Raw genomic sequence first — 20,185 nt, 5'->3', positions numbered from 1 at the left:
TGCAGCGCAGTCTTGCTCACAGGCGCCGCCGGGGACTGACGTCCGGACTCCACGCCAACCCGGAGCCACAGCGCGGGGTCCGTCCATGACGGGACCTCACGGGCATCACGACTGACGGCTTTCCAGCCGCCGGTACAGTTGGCGTCGGCAACTGACCTCACGGCAACGTGGCTCCGTGAGCGTGCCGTACTGAAGCGCCGAGTGGCGCCGAGTTCTTCTGAACCACAGGGCATCCTGGCTTCAGCGGAGCACGGGTGGCCTGAGGCTACCGACTGCGATCAGCGGCGCGCGCTGCGCGCGTTGTCGGAGAATCTACACAGCAGCAGCCAGGCGGAGGGATCCGCAGGGCTCGGCAGCGACGACGAGGAAGAAATTGTACAGAAAGTTCAATAAATAATTCTAAAACACCACGCCGTCTCAGTCTTTGGCGCAGCCACTGTGCCTGCAGGTAACAAGTAGCAAATGGCCGTAACAAGAGGTGCAGAAGTCGTAACAAGTGGCCATCTGTCATAACAGCTTGTTTGAATGCAGCCAAGACATTACAAATGAACTCGCTTGCAAAGTAATCCATGAGTTGTGTGTTTATCGAACACCAGACATTTTATGAAACCATTGTTTTCCCCTTTCCTTATGACTTTTTAATAATTGCAATGTGGCTGGATATTTGGTTTTTTGCAGTTTTGTGCTGCAGAAGCCGTCTGCTGTAGGTCGCGATTTGGAAACTTCTAGCACATTTCCTAAACCGCTAGAATTTGGAATTTTGCCTGAACGAGTCAGGGGCGGCGCCCTTTTTGAAAATTGTGTTCTGTTTTGCTAATTCTAGTAAAGCCGCTGGATTTGAATTTAATTCCTTATGGACCTAGCATCTTGGTCTTATAATACACAGGAGAAAGACACTCTTACCCTTTACATCAACATGCCTCACATTAACTCTACTGACATACTAGATCTTGCACAATAGCAGTCCATTTGAAAGAAATTCGTTCAGTAAAATATTTATCCATCTTACCTTTAAAAGTCATACTGGATCAGTCGACAGCTGAAACTTTCAAAGTAAAAAAAAATGTAGGTTGATTAATGTTATGTTTTTGCATTAACTTCATGACTTAAATGTTGTAAAATTCCTTTCCTACGTTATCTTATAATTGATTGTGAAAGAAATTCATGCAGTGAAATCTTTAAATATCTGAATCATAATAGATCTATTGATCCACACCCCAACTGAACACAACTGAACACAACTTAGAAATCGATGAGCATTGATTAACATTACTTTTCGCATTTTCTCCCTGAAATAAGCGTTGTATCATTCCTTACCTATGTCCATTTCTATTCATTCCTTTCAATGCTACACTCCTGGAAACTGAAATAAGAACACCGTGAATTCATTGTCCCAGGAAGGGGAAACTTTATTGACACATTCCTGGGGTCAGATACATCACATGATCACACTGACAGAACCACAGGCACATAGACACAGGCAACAGAGCATGCACAATGTCGGCACTAGTACAGTGTATATCCACCTTTCGCAGCAATGCAGGCTGCTATTCTCCCATGGAGACGATCGTAGAGATGCTGGATGTAGTCCTGTGGAACGGCTTGCCATGCCATTTCCACCTGGTGCCTCAGTTGGACCAGCGTTCGTGCTGGACGTGCAGACCGCGTGAGACGACGCTTCATCCAGTCCCAAACATGCTCAATGGGGGACAGATCCGGAGATCTTGCTGGCCAGGGTAGTTGACTTACACCTTCTAGAGCACGTTGGGTGGCACGGGATACATGCGGACGTGCATTGTCCTGTTGGAACAGCAAGTTCCCTTGCCGGTCTAGGAATGGTAGAACGATGGGTTCGATGACGGTTTGGATATACCGTGCACTATTCAGTGTCCCCTCGACGATCACCAGTGGTGTACGGCCAGTGTAGGAGATCGCTCCCCACACCATGATGCCGGGTGTTGGCCCTGTGTGCCTCGGTCGTATGCAGTCCTGATTGTGGCGCTCACCTGCACGGCGCCAAACACGCATACGACCATCATTGGCACCAAGGCAGAAGCAACTCTCATCGCTGAAGACGACACGTCTCCATTCGTCCGTCCATTCACGCCTGTCGCGACACCACTGGAGGCGGGCTGCACGATGTTGGAGCGTGAGCGGAAGACGGCCTAACGGTGTGCGGGACCGTAGCCCAGCTTCATGGAGACGGTTGCGAATGGTCCTCGCCGATACCCCAGGAGCAACAGTGTCCCTAATTTGCTGGGAAGTGGCGGTGCGGTCCCCTACGGCACTGCGTAGGATCCTACGGTCTTGGCGTGCATCCGTGCGTCGCTGCGATCCGGTCCCAGGTCGACGGGCACGTGCACCTTCCGCCGACCACTGGCGACAACATCGATGTACTGTGGAGACCTCACGCCCCACGTGTTGAGCAATTCGGCGGTACGTCCACCCGGCCTCCCGCATGCCCACTATACGCCCTCGCTCAAAGTCTGTCAACTGCACATACGGTTCACGTCCACACTGTCGCGGCATGCTACCAGTGTTAAAGACTGCGATGGAGCTCCGTATGCCACGGCAAACTGGCTGACACTGACGGCGGCGGTGCACAAATGCTGCGCAGCTAGCGCCATTCGACGGACAACACCGCGGTTCCAGGTGTGTCCGCTGTGCCGTGCGTGTGATCATTGCTTGTACAGCCCTCTCGCAGTGTCCGGAGCAAGTATGGTGGGTCTGACACACCGGTGTCAATGTGTTCTTTTTTCCATTTCCAGGAGTGTATAAAGCAAAGAACCTTTAAGTGTTAACAATGTTACAAGAAATGTAATGCACCAAATTAACGGTCCACCTCCTATTACCCTGAACTGGAACAATAATATTTCTGATTAAATAAATAAAATTAGTGTACTACATTTTTCTTTATTTTCACACTGCATAATACTTACAAATTACATTTCATATTTTTACATCTTAACACTCACACACACACACACACACACACACACACACACACACACGCGCGCGCGCGCGCGTGCACAGAGTAAACTCTGTTACAAATAATATTAAATGCTCTCTCACATCACTGGTTTCAATAGTTAATTGCCATCTTCAGATGCGGATAGTTCTATAACAGCATTGTCAAGGCAAATCAATTCCAGTTAAGCATTCTGAACATCATGAAGTCCCATAAATATATCTTCCAATGTTATAATTTGCGCAGTAACATCATCTTCATCAACATCTAATTTACTTAGTGACATCTATGTCAGTTAAAAGAACGAAATCCACAGCCAATGTATTTACAATTACTATTTAACTCAAACGGAACTATAACAAACTTAGAACCTGTATAAATTTCAATGAAGATGAACGTCAGCAGAATTCTTGTGGCCTCCTCCTTCACACATGTGGGATTTGTTATCTGCATCACATTCATTTCGATATTATGATTCATCTTTGAGAGATCTATAACTTTTAAAAAACAAAATCTTGAAGTAGTGCGTTTATGAACATAATCGTAAATATAATGAAACTAAAAATCTGCGGACTGTTATATATTTCAGTAATGATGGACGTGCGCTGAATGCTTGTACTCTTATTCTCACTCATGTTAACATGGGGAAGAAAGTACGGTAGATGCACAATCAAATGTTGCTATTTATCTCAAAGCTTCCTTCTCCACTATCCAGGAAACAGAACCACCTTGCCGATTCTGAAGATCACATCACCCACCCACAGCAAGAAATACATCTTGCATTACTGAACAGCACATGCGTACAGCAACGAGAATAAAAACTGATGGAACAGGCACTTAAAAAGTTGTCTCATGTAGATGTAATACCGCCCTGGGCAACTTGGATGAGTGAAAAATTCTGTCCTGAAAAAGATGTTCTGTATGTCTCTCCTATACCTGCAGATGTGAGAGCAGCAGATGAGATTTAAACGACTGGATGAATTGTCTCAAACGAGAGAGCATCTATGAAGGCTTTGCTAGTTCAAATTTACGTAGTGTACACAATGTGAAGGCCACATTAACTCAGCAGCACCTAGAATGTTTCATGTCAGCTGGAGGTGACGCACCAGGGACTAACATGCGTATTCTGAATACTAAAATTCCGTTATGTGATGATCTATCATTTTGATTACAGATTTGTACTCAGGATGTGTAAATACCAACAAAGGTGAAGTTCTGTGCTCTTGTGATTAATAGTTTTGGAGTTATTAGTATATTTTCGATATTTCATTGAAAGTGAGATTCAATATACGACCAGAGCTACCGACACCGGATTTGATATGAGGGCATCATTACAAATTATATTCTTGGGGTTTCTACCATATTGTGTAGGTTTTGAGTTTATGGTAATGAACACGAGAGCTACAACATTTCAGCGAAATACGACACTCATAGGGATGTATCCACATATGCAGATGTCCTCAAGTCTCATCTTACTGGCTAAGCATTTCACCTTCCCAGAAAAAAATTTCCTCACTTGTATCTGAGTATTATTTATGAAATATGACACGCTATCAAATTTCTTGAATGAACATGCGCTAACATCGACAAGTCTCAGCTTGACCAGAAGCCAAGACAAATAGCTTTTCTTGCTGCAACGAGTCACAACTTGCTTACTGTATAGGAGGATAGATGATGAAAGTAAAGCAATAGTGATATTTTTGCTGAATTACAGTCACATTCATCAATAGGTGCTTTATTCCGACATGCAAACACACACAAACTCCCAAAATGTAGGTCCAGCACATATTACTTAACACTGCAACTAACAAACTTGTATCCTTATCTTCATGCTTACTTGTGGCAGTTCAAGGGAACAGGAACGCTTCTATTTCAGTGTTGCAGAATCTGAAACAGCTGGGAGCACAATATGTATGCAGCAGCTGATATCCCTAGAACAGGAAGAAATATGGCCGATCCTCAGTGCTAGATCCATGGCGAAATTTTTGTATGTGAAGGACTATAAAAAGTACCTCCCAGAACGGATATCTGCTCTCACCGAAGAAAAACATGAATTCCTAAACTCTTGTCAAGTCCTCACAATACGTGATGCTAGGCTGAACAACACGGACACAACTGACTTTGAGAAGGTTTCATAAATTGTAAACTGTTTTCGTATTCAAGTCCACATCTTCTACTTCTTCTGTTTCCTGGTTTTACCCCGTATCTTCTTCGGGCCAACCTGATAATCTGTAATTGGCAGTATTAGTGGTACGGAATAGGATGCCCTATCTTTTGCCGCCCTCCCCCCCCCCTTTCCAACAGACAGATAATGTTTTTGTGTGTGCACATAATTTTATAAATGCGAAAGTGCGCAAACATCTTCTAAATCATTTTTAATATTAAAACTGCGGTGGGACATGGTACCAGCACAGTATTCGCGTTGTCAGATGTGGGAAACTGCCTAAAAACGATATCCAGGCTTGGCAGCTACTATCCCTTGTCGATAATCAAACCCAGATGGATTCAGTTGGGAGCTACGCACCTCCCACTGAAAGCAAATAACGAGTGAACCGTTTCAAATGTACATTAAATCAAATCCAACCAGTCGTCTGGAATGGATTTCTTTAACGGTACATTTAAGACTCGAAGATGTTCATGTATTACACTTAATTATATAGGTTTTAAGAATATAAGGTACTTCTTGAATGCCTGGTTTAAGTCTCGGAGAACAGACTGTGTAAAATTAATCAACCTCGTAAAAACAGTTTTTTTCCACTCTGCAACGTTCTCCTGCCTAGATCAAGTGTAGTAAAAGAAATGCAACAAAATACAAAGAAAAGTAATTTTATGCCATCCGAATTACTGATGAGTGTTATTCAATTACTGACAGTGTCTTAAAAACACTGGGAAGTCTTCAGGAGATAGGTTCCTAAATTAGTCAAATGTGTGTTAATGTTAATGAAATTCCAGCGTTTTGTGCAAGACTGTACTGGAAACCGCCAGAACTTACGGGAAATGAATATGCAACAGTCGGTACACACTCAAAGGACAATGCTCGTTACAAGTGATCAATTCTAGGCGGTCTGCATCCTTAAATGAGCATACTAAATGTTTATCCCAGTATCGGGCATATGAAAAAAATTAAACTATGCTAATATACTATTTAATTCAAATCTCTGTTTTTGGTTATAAGTGTATGGTTGTAGAAGACAGGGAGCACGAGAAAAATTTCGAGTTGCACTACTACGTCACAAATTACCATGGCAAGAAACACATAAACGTATTAATGTTGCAGAGTGATAATAGATAAAAATATCTTTGTTACTACTTAATAAATGTTTTGAGTCGAGATCGCAGTAGCATTAAGGCTAATAAGCATTCACTGAAGCAAATGAGCGTTTTGTTTGCTATTTTCATTACAAAGAAAAGTTATATGCACACTTGGTGCATTGCACAAAGTTTAAGGCAGCCATCAGCTTTATGCCTAATGGCAAGAATGAGTACATAAAATTTACCAAGTTGAGCTTCAGGCTGAGGCTTGCCTTTATAATTTGTGCTGATACAGAATGCATGCTAGATTCAGTTGCTACTTCAAGTCATAATACTAAATCTGCTTCTTATTCTGATGAAGTACATTTATGTACTCAGTTCAGTAAAGCCTGTTACATACACTGTAGCTACAGTGATTAATGTTCTCAAGTTAAATTGTACAGAGGTTGTGATTGCGTGAAATATTTACTGAACAGCGGTATTTGATCACTGAGGCTGTGAGTGGGTTTTTATTGCAAAATAAAAAGATGGGCACAAGTCCTGAAGGAAAATTAGTGTTTCACTTATCAGTGCTCTATAATAAACACATCAAAAAATGTTTTGCATCACCCCGGTTCCCAGAACTACAGAAGATAGACGTTGACTGTGGATACTGTATCACGGACACAGACCCCTTTATTCAGAGATGTCACCAAACCTGCCCATAGATGTAAACAACCATGCATGAACAGCGCCTATTAGACGGATGAGGTCCGACAGCCGATCATTTCCAGGCATTCCACCAGGAAGGAGGTACATGGCTCGTGTAGTCTGTAGTTTGACCGTTCCTAGACGGTTAGTGGTTCGATCGTGTCCGCATTGTTACTCGTACTTTTTGCCAGGAAGGGCTCTCAACAAGGCCAGTGTCCATCACGTTCTCTTCACCCATGAGTGTTGCACATGTCTTCAACCAGACAATCGTCGGAGACATGTTTGAAGGCAACGCGGTCATGCTGAAAGCCTTGCAGACACTGACCTGCGAGTGCAGCAAGGTGGAGGTTCCCTGCTGGTTTGGGGTGGCATTATGTGGGGCCGACGTACGCCACTGGTGGTCATGGAAGTCGCCGTAACGGCTGTATGATACGTGAATGCCATCCTCCGACTGATAGTGCAACTATATCGGCAGCATATTGGCGAGGCAGCATTCGTCTTCATGGACGACAATTCGCGCCCCCATCGATCACGTCTTGTGAATGACTCCTTCAGGATGATGACATTGCTCGACTAAAGCGGTCTGCATGTTCTCCAGACATGAACCCTGTCACACATGCCTGGGATGGATTGAAAAAGGCTGTTGAGGTAAGGGGAAATCTAGACCAATACGGCCTTGATGAACTTGTGGATAGTATGTCACGACGAATAAAGGCATGCATTACTGAAAGTGGACGCGCTACTGGGTATTAGAGGTACCGGTGTGTTCAGCAATCTGGACCACAACCTCTGAATGTCTCGCTGTATGGTGGTACAACATGCAATGTGTGGTTTTCATGAGCAATAAAAAGTGCGGAAATGATGTTTATGTTGATCTCTATTCCAATTATGTGTACAGGTTGTAGAACTCTCGGAACTGAGGTGATGCAAACCTTTTTTGGATGTGTGTATTTTCCATGAAGAGTTTAAGGAAGAAGACGATGAACACAGTTATCACTATTATTTGACTGGTGGATATGGATGCTGGACATGCCAGCTGCAACCTGAACTGTAGGCCTTGCTTTACAGTGACAGCTGCACTTCACTACGTGAACAATTAGAATAGTCATATCTTGTTCACAATAATATGTGAACAAACGACGACAAACTGTGATGAAAAAGTTAAATAAACCTGCGAAACCTCATTCTGCTGACACTGAAAACAGGTAAGTCCAAATCAGTTATGAAGAACCCTACAGTAATGCGCCAAGAAAGGAGGTGCAATGTAAATTTCCGGTTAATAGATTTGCTTAATTTTTTGAAAAGTTCTGTCAAAAAATGTGCATGGTTCTGGAATTCGGTGAAGATAGCGAAGAAATGTTTTTCTGGCTGCCGTGAATTTTATTTATTCAGTTCAAATGGCATACGTCCTTATAAGTATGTAAGCACTGACACTTTTTTTACAAGAAAATCATTTGCCTCCATTGAAGTAATTTAAATGTTTACTAACAAGTGAAAGTATTGAAGAAAATGGAAACCATAGACTTGCAGCGTATTAAATTGTTTGAATATATGACACTAGGAGAGTATTCCAATTTATATTTGAAAATGGATGTGCTACTGCTTGCTGGTGTTTTCGAAAACTTTGGTGACGTAATTTTTGAAACATATGAGATGAATCCTGCTGACTGTATTATTTCACCTGTCTTAATGTGGGATGCTCTACTGAAAATTACTAAAGCAGAGTTACACTTAATAATAACTTCAGTTTATTGAAAAAGGCATCAGATATTGTAGATGTTGACAAGATGATAAAACAGTAGGAGCATGCCTAGTTATGATGATAAAACATGCAATAACTTCCAGTGTCAAGTATTGTATTGCTTTCTCCAGAAACTGGTCATATTTACGATATGAAAAAAATACATTATAATTCTGATGTAGAATACGTTTTAGAAATAGATCTAGAAATCCCTGACTGTATTCACCATTTTCATTCTGATTTGCTACAATTTCCGGAGGAAAAAGTGCAACCATCTAACAGTGATAAATCCAAACAATTAACTTGTACTTTGTTTAATAAGGAAAACTGTGATATTCACTACTGAAATCTTAAACAATATTTGCATCATAAACTGGTATTCAAAACAGATTCATAGAGTTTGAAGATCTTGACATCATCAGTGGGTGAATATATTGAGAGTAATGCCTAGAAACGTATGGAAGTGAGCAATGATTGTGAGAAGAATTTCTTAAAACTTGTGATTAGCAGTGTGCTTGGTAAAACTAGGCAGATTTTACCAAAAATTAGAGATATAGACCTAGTAACATGCAGTGAAAGTAGATACAAAGCAGCTGCATTGATCATAAAACCTAACTTTCGTAGGACTAGTATTATTAAGGAATAGGTAGTTGGTATTGAAATAAATAGACAATGTAGTGTCTGATAAGCCAGTAACAATATAAGCATGGCTATTTTATTTATCCCTAAGAGTCATCTTGAGGGTTTCCATTGCGAATATCTATTAAACAAGTTCCTAGCAACTCATCTAAATCAGATTTACATTGTTACTGATAACTTCATTTATTATATTGAAACTTCAAATGTTTGCATGGATGTTAGGAGTGAGTTACGTAAATGGTCTGATACTACTTCTCCAATGATACCAGACTCCACTTGCAAATAATACGAAGGCTGGATTATTGACAGATGAATTAAATGGAGAACCTGATAATGAATTCATCGGTCTATGAAGTAAAGCTTATAATTTTGAGACTGAATTAAGATGTGTACACACAGCAAAAGGCGTGGAATGGTCTTCTTTTAAAGAGCTAATCATTGTTTGTGATCAAAAGAGTGTACAGAATTGTGATATGAAAACAATTATACAGTAGAGTATTCAGGCCAGGTGCCATGTAAAGAGCACAAGCTAGGTTGATCATAATACGATAATATGTGTTTTATACTTCCAGATGAAATTATACTTCAGTCTGGGATCAGTATCACCTCAAAAATGAAGACCAACAACGTAAAATGTGACTTGTAAATGAATTTAGTTTGTATATTTTTTGTAACTTATTTATTGTTTGAAAATATAAAAACTTGTTTACAGAGTGAAAATGAATAAAAATACATTATTTGCATTTATTTCCTCTTGAAATTCCTTACCACAGTTTAATTTTATCTGATGAATTATGTTTGCAACAACGTTGATACTTCGAGGCCCTCTATCTTATAGCATTGAAAATGATGAATACAAACCGATTTTGGTAAGGAATTTTACAACACTCATTTCATGAAGCTCATGCAAAGACATAAAATTAATCACTATTCATAACTTTCTACATTCACAAATTCAGTTGGCTACCGACTCAGTAGCACATTTAACCCTTGAATGCATTATGGGGGCCTCTCAAAACCGAAAGAGAATTAATCATCCCCTTAGTCACCTTAAAATCACATAAAACTGTGCCTTGTTTTATGTAATCCTTAAAATACGTCTGGGATCAAGAAGAGTGACAAAATTGTATTTATTATAGCAAAGATCGTATGAAAAATTGTTTTCTTAATGCTATGCACATAATGCTTTTCAAGCCTGTTGTAATCTAATACTTTAGCAAGTGATTTTCTGCCAGTCTATGAATAATGGTACCTGTGATATTTTTATGCTGACAATTGTTGCATGTGCTAGAATCTAGCAACAAGAATAATCGACTTCATGTTCATTGTAGAAGTTGATCTCAGGAGTGAAAAGTTTCTCTCTCATAGCTGATACAAGTAATTATGTTTATTATGCCCTCTGTGTTCCTTTCTTGTCTCTTTCTCTGACAAAATAACTGTTTATACCGTCTTTCTAACTGAGGGAGGTTCGGTTCCCACATCTAGTATTATCGAAAAAGACAACTTGCCTTTTATATAAATGTTGGTGATCCAAAGGCTTCAACCATTATTTCTGAATGGTTGGACGAATGTAAATCTAGTATTGCTTCCGAAGACGAAACTGACCCTGCATATAGACCTATTTCGGAGAGCTCAGGATTTGAAGAAAGGAGTGATGAATCTTGGGATGTAAAAGATGTAGGTTACCAAGGGCAGCCTGGCCTGCTACTGCATCACAGCCTGCGAATTCCATTAATATAGCAAGTACACCCTAGCGTGGAAAATGGTTACGGATAATTAAAAAAGACGTCTCCCAAACACCACTCTATGGCGACAGAAGGGGAGTTTTAGTTTTATCGAATCAAAATTGACGAAGTAAATAAGTATTTTTTGTTTATCCGTAACCATTTACCACGAAAAAATGGGAACATCGATATTCTTGAATTACAGCGCCAACTACCAAGAATGAAAAAAATGTTTAAATGTACGTAGTTTTTTATGTAGAATCTGATTCTGCAATAAAAAGTGGGGGTCCCCTTTTAAAATTTTAAAGTTTCCTCCCTCCCCAACCCCAGGGGGCTGGGATGGTGGGCAAGTTTTAGCTCCAACAGATGTCCCCTCGAAAATAATCAACTTTGGATTCTACACATTTTTTCGTGTGAAGCTTATTTTTCGAGTTATTCTGGTCTGTAAACTTAAAATTTAAATCCTGTATTATATATATGTTATTATATGCCAAACTACTGCATTCACTCGTTCATAAAAGTAAATTTTCATAATAAATGTAATGAGGACTAAAAACAACAACATTTACAGAAATATGAATAGGGGCTTCAGAGGCGTTCATCATGCATTAACGTCAGTCCGAACAATCATGCGTCCAAGGCTTAAAAGTGGGATGTTTAAACGTTTTACTGCACAAGGTTCTTTCAAATGGATTGATACGGTGCAAGATCTAGTACGTCAGTGCAATTAGAATGTCACCTGTTGATGTGAAAGACTAGAGCATTTTTTCTGCTATGTATAATAAGGTCTGGATGTTAGATCCACGACAAGCTAAATACTAAATCATCAGTTTGGGGAGATATAAAAAACGTAAGACAAGTTCCTAAAAAGGTTTCACCGACAACTGGTGTGCCGATATATTCAAAAGTGGAGCATTTCTGGAAAGAAAGATCATAAAGGTTTCGGCAGGAAGATCATATATCACGAGTTGTAGCCGGAGCTTTCGTAAAATGGCTGTGTTCTGATCAAAAACTATTTGTGATTTGCGCTGTAGTGCCAGTATCTAGCCTCAGGTGAAATTCGTAAGAAGCTGCTGCTGTAGAGCGTTACGTTAGCTGCCGTGCAGCAGTAAGCGACATGTAAGCTATTACAACATGTATACGAAATGATTTTAAGATGAGCTGGGTGTGCTCTGTGAAAGACCACGCGGTGTTAATAGCCAGACTGGGCAGGACAGGGTCAGTACACTAGCACTAGAACTATCTTATGGGTTACATGACCTGGACAACAAACGCACCCCAGAGCAGAATTAATAATTGTGAGTTTTGAAGCATAGGCATTTGGAGTCCAGTACTGCTACCATGACGTCACGCCTGCTCTAGAAGATGAGACGATGGGGCACTCTCAGCTGCAGTCACGGGTTGAACAGTGGGACAGGGCATCAACTTCCCGCACCAAGTGCGCCCTGCGAAACCTGGCGCTGCAGCGGAACAGAACTGCCGTCTACGTCGACAGCCACCAACTCCCGCTAAGAGGCAGCAGGTCGTGCCGCATGCACGGGAGTGATTACTCGTCACCGTGGAAGAGGCGAGCTCCTCCTGGGTCGCCTAGCCATGGGCGTTCGACATCAGATGTCCTACGTAGCAAGAAGAAGGAGAGCACCGCTGACGTCAGGGCCTTGGCCTACAGATTAGCATGCAGCTAGCTTCGCAGGTCTGACATCAGCATCGCCGGGCGCTGACGTACAGTCCATCTGGGTGGGGACAGATTCTGGCTTACTATAGCCGGCTTAGTACGGAAGAATGGTGCGTGTCCGCCTCTCATTGACGACAGAGAAGTAATTAACAGTAATAAAGTGTCTTTTCAGTTAATTGCTTGTCACTTGGCCCCAACTGACCCCACCACTCAGCCCCACACTCGGCCAGCTAGGTCCTACAGTGTGGTGTCAGGAGACGTCACCGACAGTGCACAGAGTGTACCACCAACTGCAGCCTGATGTCCGAGCAGAAACCTGCAGGGAATTCGTTCTGATGTGTGTGAAACTGTTGACAGACGCCTCGCGGGATTAGCTGAGCGGTCTAAGGCGCTGCAGTCGTGGACTGTGCGGCTGGTCCCGGCGGAGGTTCGATCCCTCCCTCGGGCATGGGTGTGAATGTTTGTCCTTTGGATAGTTTAGGTCAAGATTTAGGTTAAGAAGTGTGTAAGCTTAGGGACTGATGACCTTAGCAGTTAAGTCCCATAAGATTTCACTCACATTTTTATGTTGACAGACATGGGGTCAAGAATTGAGGGTCATCGGAACTTAAAAGTTACTTTTGTGAGGAAACCAGTGAATTTTTCTCAATTCAAGCGTGATAGTAAAGATCCGTGGTTAGAACATTTGAGATGTACACAGTATAAATTGCTTGAGCATTCTGCCGCTTGTGTCCTGTCTGTTGTATTTGTCTGTTTTACATGTCATTGTTTGGCAAGACCATGCAGGGAGTCCAAGTGGCTCATACGTAAAGTATTGTATGTTATAGATTAAGGTTTGTTCTTATAACTGGCTTTCTAAAACGTGAGTAATGATAGTGCAATAATGCAATCAGAGACACTGGGTTTCACTGCTCCTGAGGCATTGTAATTGGTAACTAATGAAACAGGATGATAAAGAACACAGAATACTGTACTGTGTGCGCCGGTACTTCTGGCGCACCGCAACTTATCGCCTCTGCCCACGCTCTGTTTATATCGTCGGCAGAGGAAATGACAGCTAAGGGCAGACTGCGCCATTAAACCCTGCTATATCCAGGAACGAACTGTGTGCACGAGAAAGGTGTGGAATCCACTAATACGAGTGAGTAAAGGTACGTTCTGAATGGCCTGGTGCCGGGTTGTCTTGAGAAGCCCAACAGAGTGGCGAGACGATGGCTGCACGGAGACGAAGCTGTTGGACATCGTAGCTATAACTAGGAAGGGTTATGCAGTCGTCGTAACTGTAAAAACGTTAAGCTGTCCGGTGGAATGCGATTCTTCATTCTTTGGTGAGAATCTCCCATACTCAGTCACAAACTTGCTTGTGTTAACCTTGGTCGCTCCGCCGTGTGAGATGGCTTTTGTGCTTTCCCGATCTGTTGCCAGTTGCTAATAATTAGTTACAATTTTTGAGAACCATCTTGTGATAGTTAGTTTTCTCTTTGGTTGTGCCAAGCATATTTTTGTCTGTTAGTGAAACTTCGTCACCTGATAAAGCAATCTCACTTCTGTTTGTAATCATTGTGCTCTTTCGGGGTTTATACCAGTAATTGATTTGTATTTCGTTAACTTGTGGAGTAATATTCTGTTCTACGTATCTTGCAGACGTAACCTGTGTACATAATTAAAGAGAGAGTTACTGTTCTGTACTTGAAGGGTTTTCTATAACTTCTGAGTTGGTACCATCCAATCAAAGGCTTCTACACAGCCAAGAACGCTCACAGTGCAATAAAGTATTTCCGTGTGCTTTGTTAAAAGCCCACGCCTACTTGCCCGTTTTTATAGCTTCATCATTTGACTGACGAGGTATTTATGTTTTTCTGGGCCTTGACGCTTACTGGCGAGGGTGACGGCACGTTGTGCACCATTAGCATATTGAAAATGTTGATTGTTTCTATGGACGAGGACATTCACGGCGCAGTCAGGTACATTTGTTTACTGAGTTAAGAACTGTCAACTAGCAGGCATGGAACCCGTAAGTGTTACAGTTAATCTTTGGATCTGTCGATTCTGTTATAAATTTGGGTCAAGTTTAGTCCTATTTGATCTCTTAAGTTATTGTGCGTTGCAGTACGAGACGCCTCGGACGTGTGTTATTGACTGTTTTCTTGAAAGGTCACACCATATTGTAACTGCTACCTTGGAATCTATGTTGACTCGGCTGTATTTGAAGAGATGGTTAAATCCAGAAAAACTGATGCCGGATCAGCTATATATACGTAATTCTACGTTTATTGATGAGCGCCTCTTTAAATTAGAATTCTGATTTCGTTGTACATATGTAACTGCTTAGCTAATTTTGATTAACTTCCTTTTGACTTGAGACAGCCGTTGCCATCGGCCTCTTGGTAATATAAATTAAAATTTTAGCAAAATTATAGGAAAAGTAAAGTCATGCAACCATGAGTGATTACTTCAAGTTGTCACTCTAATGCGTAACTACGTAAATTGGTAGGCACAATCCGAGATGTGCCATTGATTAAAGAATACTGTCAGTAACACCTTGCCCAGAGTTTAATGAAAATCTGCGTGAGCATCCTCAGCAGTGCGTAAGAGATTAAACTCACTCGGCAGCGTATGTCAGTGGTATGACCACTCCCACGTTCTGTATGATAATTCTGGTACTTTGGCATAACTGAACAGTACTTTCACTTTAGGTTTCATGTGTAAGACTTTTTAAATGATCCTGAAACTATTAGTGAACTGAGAGTAAGTATCCCATGTTGCTGTCACCATTAATGTCTGAAAGTGCATAATATTGCCTTCAGTTTGTTAACTTACCAATACTATGTGGCTTTGTTACTGTCTGTTGTTTTTTAAAGGAGAATAAACTGTAATTAGTGTTTCCACGTATGTAATTATATTATCAAAAATGTAAGTAAAGAAATTATTTAGGTGGATTATTACAGCGCTATAAATATCTCGTCATGTTTGCTACGGACCTCTGGAAAATTTTGTTATGGGTTCAGTTGTATAAAGAAACTGATAGTTAATTGTGGACTTTGTTTAATTAGGAAACAGTACCCTAGCGCTCCAAACCTAGTTCCCTATTGTATCAATGGTTGCAGAGCTTGGTTAAGTCGAGGATACTGTTCTAGTCCTAGGTGTAGGTTTTGGTGCCTTTCTTTTGAGTATTCTGTACTGTGTTGTATTTCGATTGTTTCAGATTATAGTCCATGGAGGGAGGATCTTGGTGTGAAGAGCAGTATTTGGTTTATGATGTCACCAAACCCCAGTTACAATATGAACTCGTGGTGAGTGCTACTGAAACCAATGGCGGTGTCCCTGAATCGTGACAACGGATGCAGGTCGCTACCATACAGATGTAGGAAGATAAGGCGTTGATCCAGATTAACTTACCATTCATATGTGCATTCGTCAATTATGAGCCGGCATGTGCACTCCTAGATTCTGGGTTCAAAGTGTCTTTGGTGGATTGAGACTGGTACAAGTACATGGATCGCTTTCATAGGTTGCTGGGGGTGCCTAAATTTGACTTTGTAAGTCGTTTGGTGAATATAAAAGTCTGAAAGTTGAAGACCATGTGCACCTGCTTTTGTGTGTTCGGTGTTTGTCTTGGCCAGTTAGTTCCACCTTCATTAAGGGTTGAGGGCCAGTATCCTTTTGGGGTGTGATTTTTTTTTTTTTTTTAACACACCAGCTCTGTGAGCTGAGTGTGATATCACATTTGGGTTTAAGCCTGATAAGAAAATATATTCGTATATACACCAACACAAACAGGGTGTAAGTTCCACCATGCCAAGTGTGTGGCCATTCGAGACATGTTATCTGGACTAACACGAGGAACAATACTGTCAGTGTTAAGTCAATACCGGCCGGCCGCGGTGGTCTCGCGGTTAAGGCGCTCAGTCCGGAACCACGCGACTGCTACGGTCGCAGGTTCGAATCCTGCCTCGGGCATGTATGTGTGTGATGTCCTTAGGTTAGTTAGGTTTACGTAGTTCTAAGTTCTAGGGGACTGATGACCACAGAAGTTAAGTCCCATAGTGCTCAGAGCCATCTGAACCATTTTTAAGTCAATACCTGGATGTTCTCATTGATAAGTTGGGGTTACTAATAAGTCGAAAGTACTATTTTCCTAACTGAAAATATGTTAGTGAGGCAATCCCCACATCGACTATCCCCGCCTAAGATGAAAGAACTTAGGAAAACAACTGATCAGCGGTTGGTGGATGGGGTATATTCAGCGGTCAGTATCGCCTTACACATCTCCTGTATATCTTGTACCTAAGGCAAATAGGGAGGTTTACTAGCCCATCACTGTCTACCATGCTTTAAATGAGAAGGTGATACAGACGTCGATGTCCCTTCTCGACCTTCGTAACTGTTTCACCTCGTTCACTGGGCCTCAGTTCTCCACGGTCCTGATCCTGAACCAAATCTATCATCAGGTCCCTCTGACTGAGGAATCGAAGTCTTCAGGGCTGTTTTGTGTCGACTGGAACTAGTTCAAATGCAAGGGTTCAATTTGGTCCAGTCACTGGAGCTACTGTTTTATCTCGGTTGCTGGATTTGGTATTAGGGAATCTTAAGTTTAAATGTGTATACAAATGCCTTCATCATGTAGTCATCCTCAGTAAGACTGTTGTGGAGCATTTGGAACTCATTAAACAGGTGTTTCAGTGTTTTGAGGGTTCATGGTTAATCTGCCCAAGGCTACTCTGGCACATCGAAATTTCGTTTCTAGGACACATCGTATCTGGGGCAGGTGTGTGGATTGATTATGCTAGCACTAATGCCATATACACGTTTTCACGATTTCTAAAACGAAAAATATGATGGATATCGCCTGGTTTATTGGTATGATCAAATTTTTTCGTGAATTTCCATCTATATCTACATCATACTCCGCAAGCCACCTAATGGTGCATGGCGGGTGGGTAGTTTTTGTACCATTAACTGAGACCTCCAAACCTCTTCCACTCGCGAATAGCGACTGCGAAGAAAGATTGTCGACAAGAATCTGTGCTGACTAATTTCTCGTATTTTCTCCTTACGGTCCTTACACGAGACATATGTGAGGTCAAATAATAATATGTTGTCCGACTCTTCCTGGGAAGTCCTCTCTCGAAATTTCAGTAGCAGATCTCATCAGGATAAAAACCGCCTCTTGTAACGTCTGTAAATGGAGTTTGCTGATCATATCCGTAACGGTCTCACGCCAGCTAAACGATCCTATGACGAAACGCGCCGCTCTTCGTCGGATCTTCTCCATCTCTTCTGTCAGATCCTATCTGACACAGATCCCAGATAGATGGGAAATATTCAAGAATTGTTAGAACAAGCGCTTTAAGAACCGTTTACCTTGTGGATGACTTACATTTTCCCAACAATGTTCGTGTGAATCTGAGACTGGCGTCTGTTTCTCCCAGGATTTGTTTTAAATAATCATTTCACTTAAGATCACACTGGATAGTTACTCCCAGATATTTTACGGTAGATACTGTTTCCGGTGGCTTGTCATCAAGAGTGTAGCTACACAGTAGTGGAATTATTTTCCTGTGTAAGTGCAATATGTCACAGTGTCAACTGCCAGAGCCTGCACTATTCATCAATTTTCTGCTTGTCATTCGGCAAATCGTTACTATCTTTTGGGGATGCTACTTTGTTATAGGCAACCGCATCATCTGTGAACAGCATCAAAGAGCATCCGATGGTTTCTACTACGTCCTTTACATATTTTTAAACAGTAGCGGTCCTACCACACTCCTTTGGATACTCCGGAAATTACCTTTATATTTGTCGATTTTGTTCCGTTAAGAGCGACATGTTGAGTTCTATCTGCGAGGAAGTCTTGAATCCAATAACAAATTTGCTTCGCTACTCGATAAGCTCTAATTTCTCTCATTAATCGGTAGTGCAGGGTGCTGTCAAATGCCTTCCTGAAGTCAAAGAACACGACATGAACCTGAACGCCGTTATCTATGGCGCTGTGGATCTCATGGAAGAATAGAACGAGCTGAGTTTCGCAGGACCTCTGTTTGCGGAATCCATGTTGATTTTTTTACTGTGGGGATTTTAAATCCCCAGAAAAGTCATAATTCTTGAGCACACAACATGGTCCATAATTCCACTTCCTGGTTTTCCACTCGGGCAAACCTTCTCAGGTATTAACTCAGATTGGTTGACAAAGCTTTAGTTCCAGAGCCATTCGATGCTTCTCTTACTGCTCTTCTTACGCTCATTTCCGCTTAGTGCAGATTTTGTTTTTCAACTATGTTACTACTTTTCTCAATCTGAGATGTTCTCCTTGTTTACGTAGCAGTTTTCTAAAACGGCTATTTAACCATGGTGGGTCTTTTACATCCCTTAAGACCTTACTCGCAACGTATTTGTCTAGGGCATATTGCACGACGCTTCTGAACTTCTTCCATTTGTTCTCCGCATCTTCGTCCTCATCACCGAATGTTTGATGCTGACTGCTCATACACTCCGACATTTGTTTCCTGTCTCTCTAGCAAACCAAATACACTCCTGGAAATTGAAATAAGAACACCGTGAATTCATTGTCCCAGGAAGGGGAAACTTCATTGACACATTCCTGGGGTCAGATACATCACATGATCACACTGACAGAACCACAGGCACATAGACACAGGCAACAGAGCATGCACAATGTCGGCACTAGTACAGTGTATATCCACCTTTCGCAGCAATGCAGGCTGCTATTCTCCCATGGAGACGATCGTAGAGATGCTGGATGTAGTCCTGTGGAACGGCTTGCCATGCCATTTCCACCTGGTGCCTCAGTTGGACCAGCGTTCGTGCTGGACGTGCAGACCGCGTGAGACGACGCTTCATCCAGTCCCAAACATGCTCAATTGGGGACAGATCCGGAGATCTTGCTGGCCAGGGTAGTTGACTTACACCTTCTAGAGCACGTTGGGTGGCACGGGATACATGCGGACGTGCATTGTCCTGTTGGAACAGCAAGTTCCCTTGCCGGTCTAGGAATGGTAGAACGATGGGTTCGATGACGGTTTGGATATACCGTGCACTATTCAGTGTCCCCTCGACGATCACCAGTGGTGTACGGCCAGTGTAGGAGATCGCTCCCCACACCATGATGCCGGGTGTTGGCCCTGTGTGCCTCGGTCGTATGCAGTCCTGATTGTGGCGCTCACCTGCACGGCGCCAAACACGCATACGACCATCATTGGCACCAAGGCAGAAGCAACTCTCATCGCTGAAGACGACACGTCTCCATTCGTCCGTCCATTCACGCCTGTCGCGACACCACTGGAGGCGGGCTGCACGATGTTGGAGCGTGAGCGGAAGACGGCCTAACGGTGTGCGGGACCGTAGCCCAGCTTCATGGAGACGGTTGCGAATGGTCCTCGCCGATACCCCAGGAGCAACAGTGTCCCTAATTTGCTGGGAAGTGGCGGTGCGGTCCCCTACGGCACTGCGTAGGATCCTACGGTCTTGGCGTGCAT

This window comes from Schistocerca serialis, chromosome 5 (assembly GCF_023864345.2).
Source record: "Schistocerca serialis cubense isolate TAMUIC-IGC-003099 chromosome 5, iqSchSeri2.2, whole genome shotgun sequence".
Lineage (NCBI taxonomy): Eukaryota > Metazoa > Arthropoda > Insecta > Orthoptera > Acrididae > Schistocerca > Schistocerca serialis.
The sequence above is the reverse complement of the archived record's forward strand: the minus strand, read 5'-3'. Positions refer to the sequence as shown.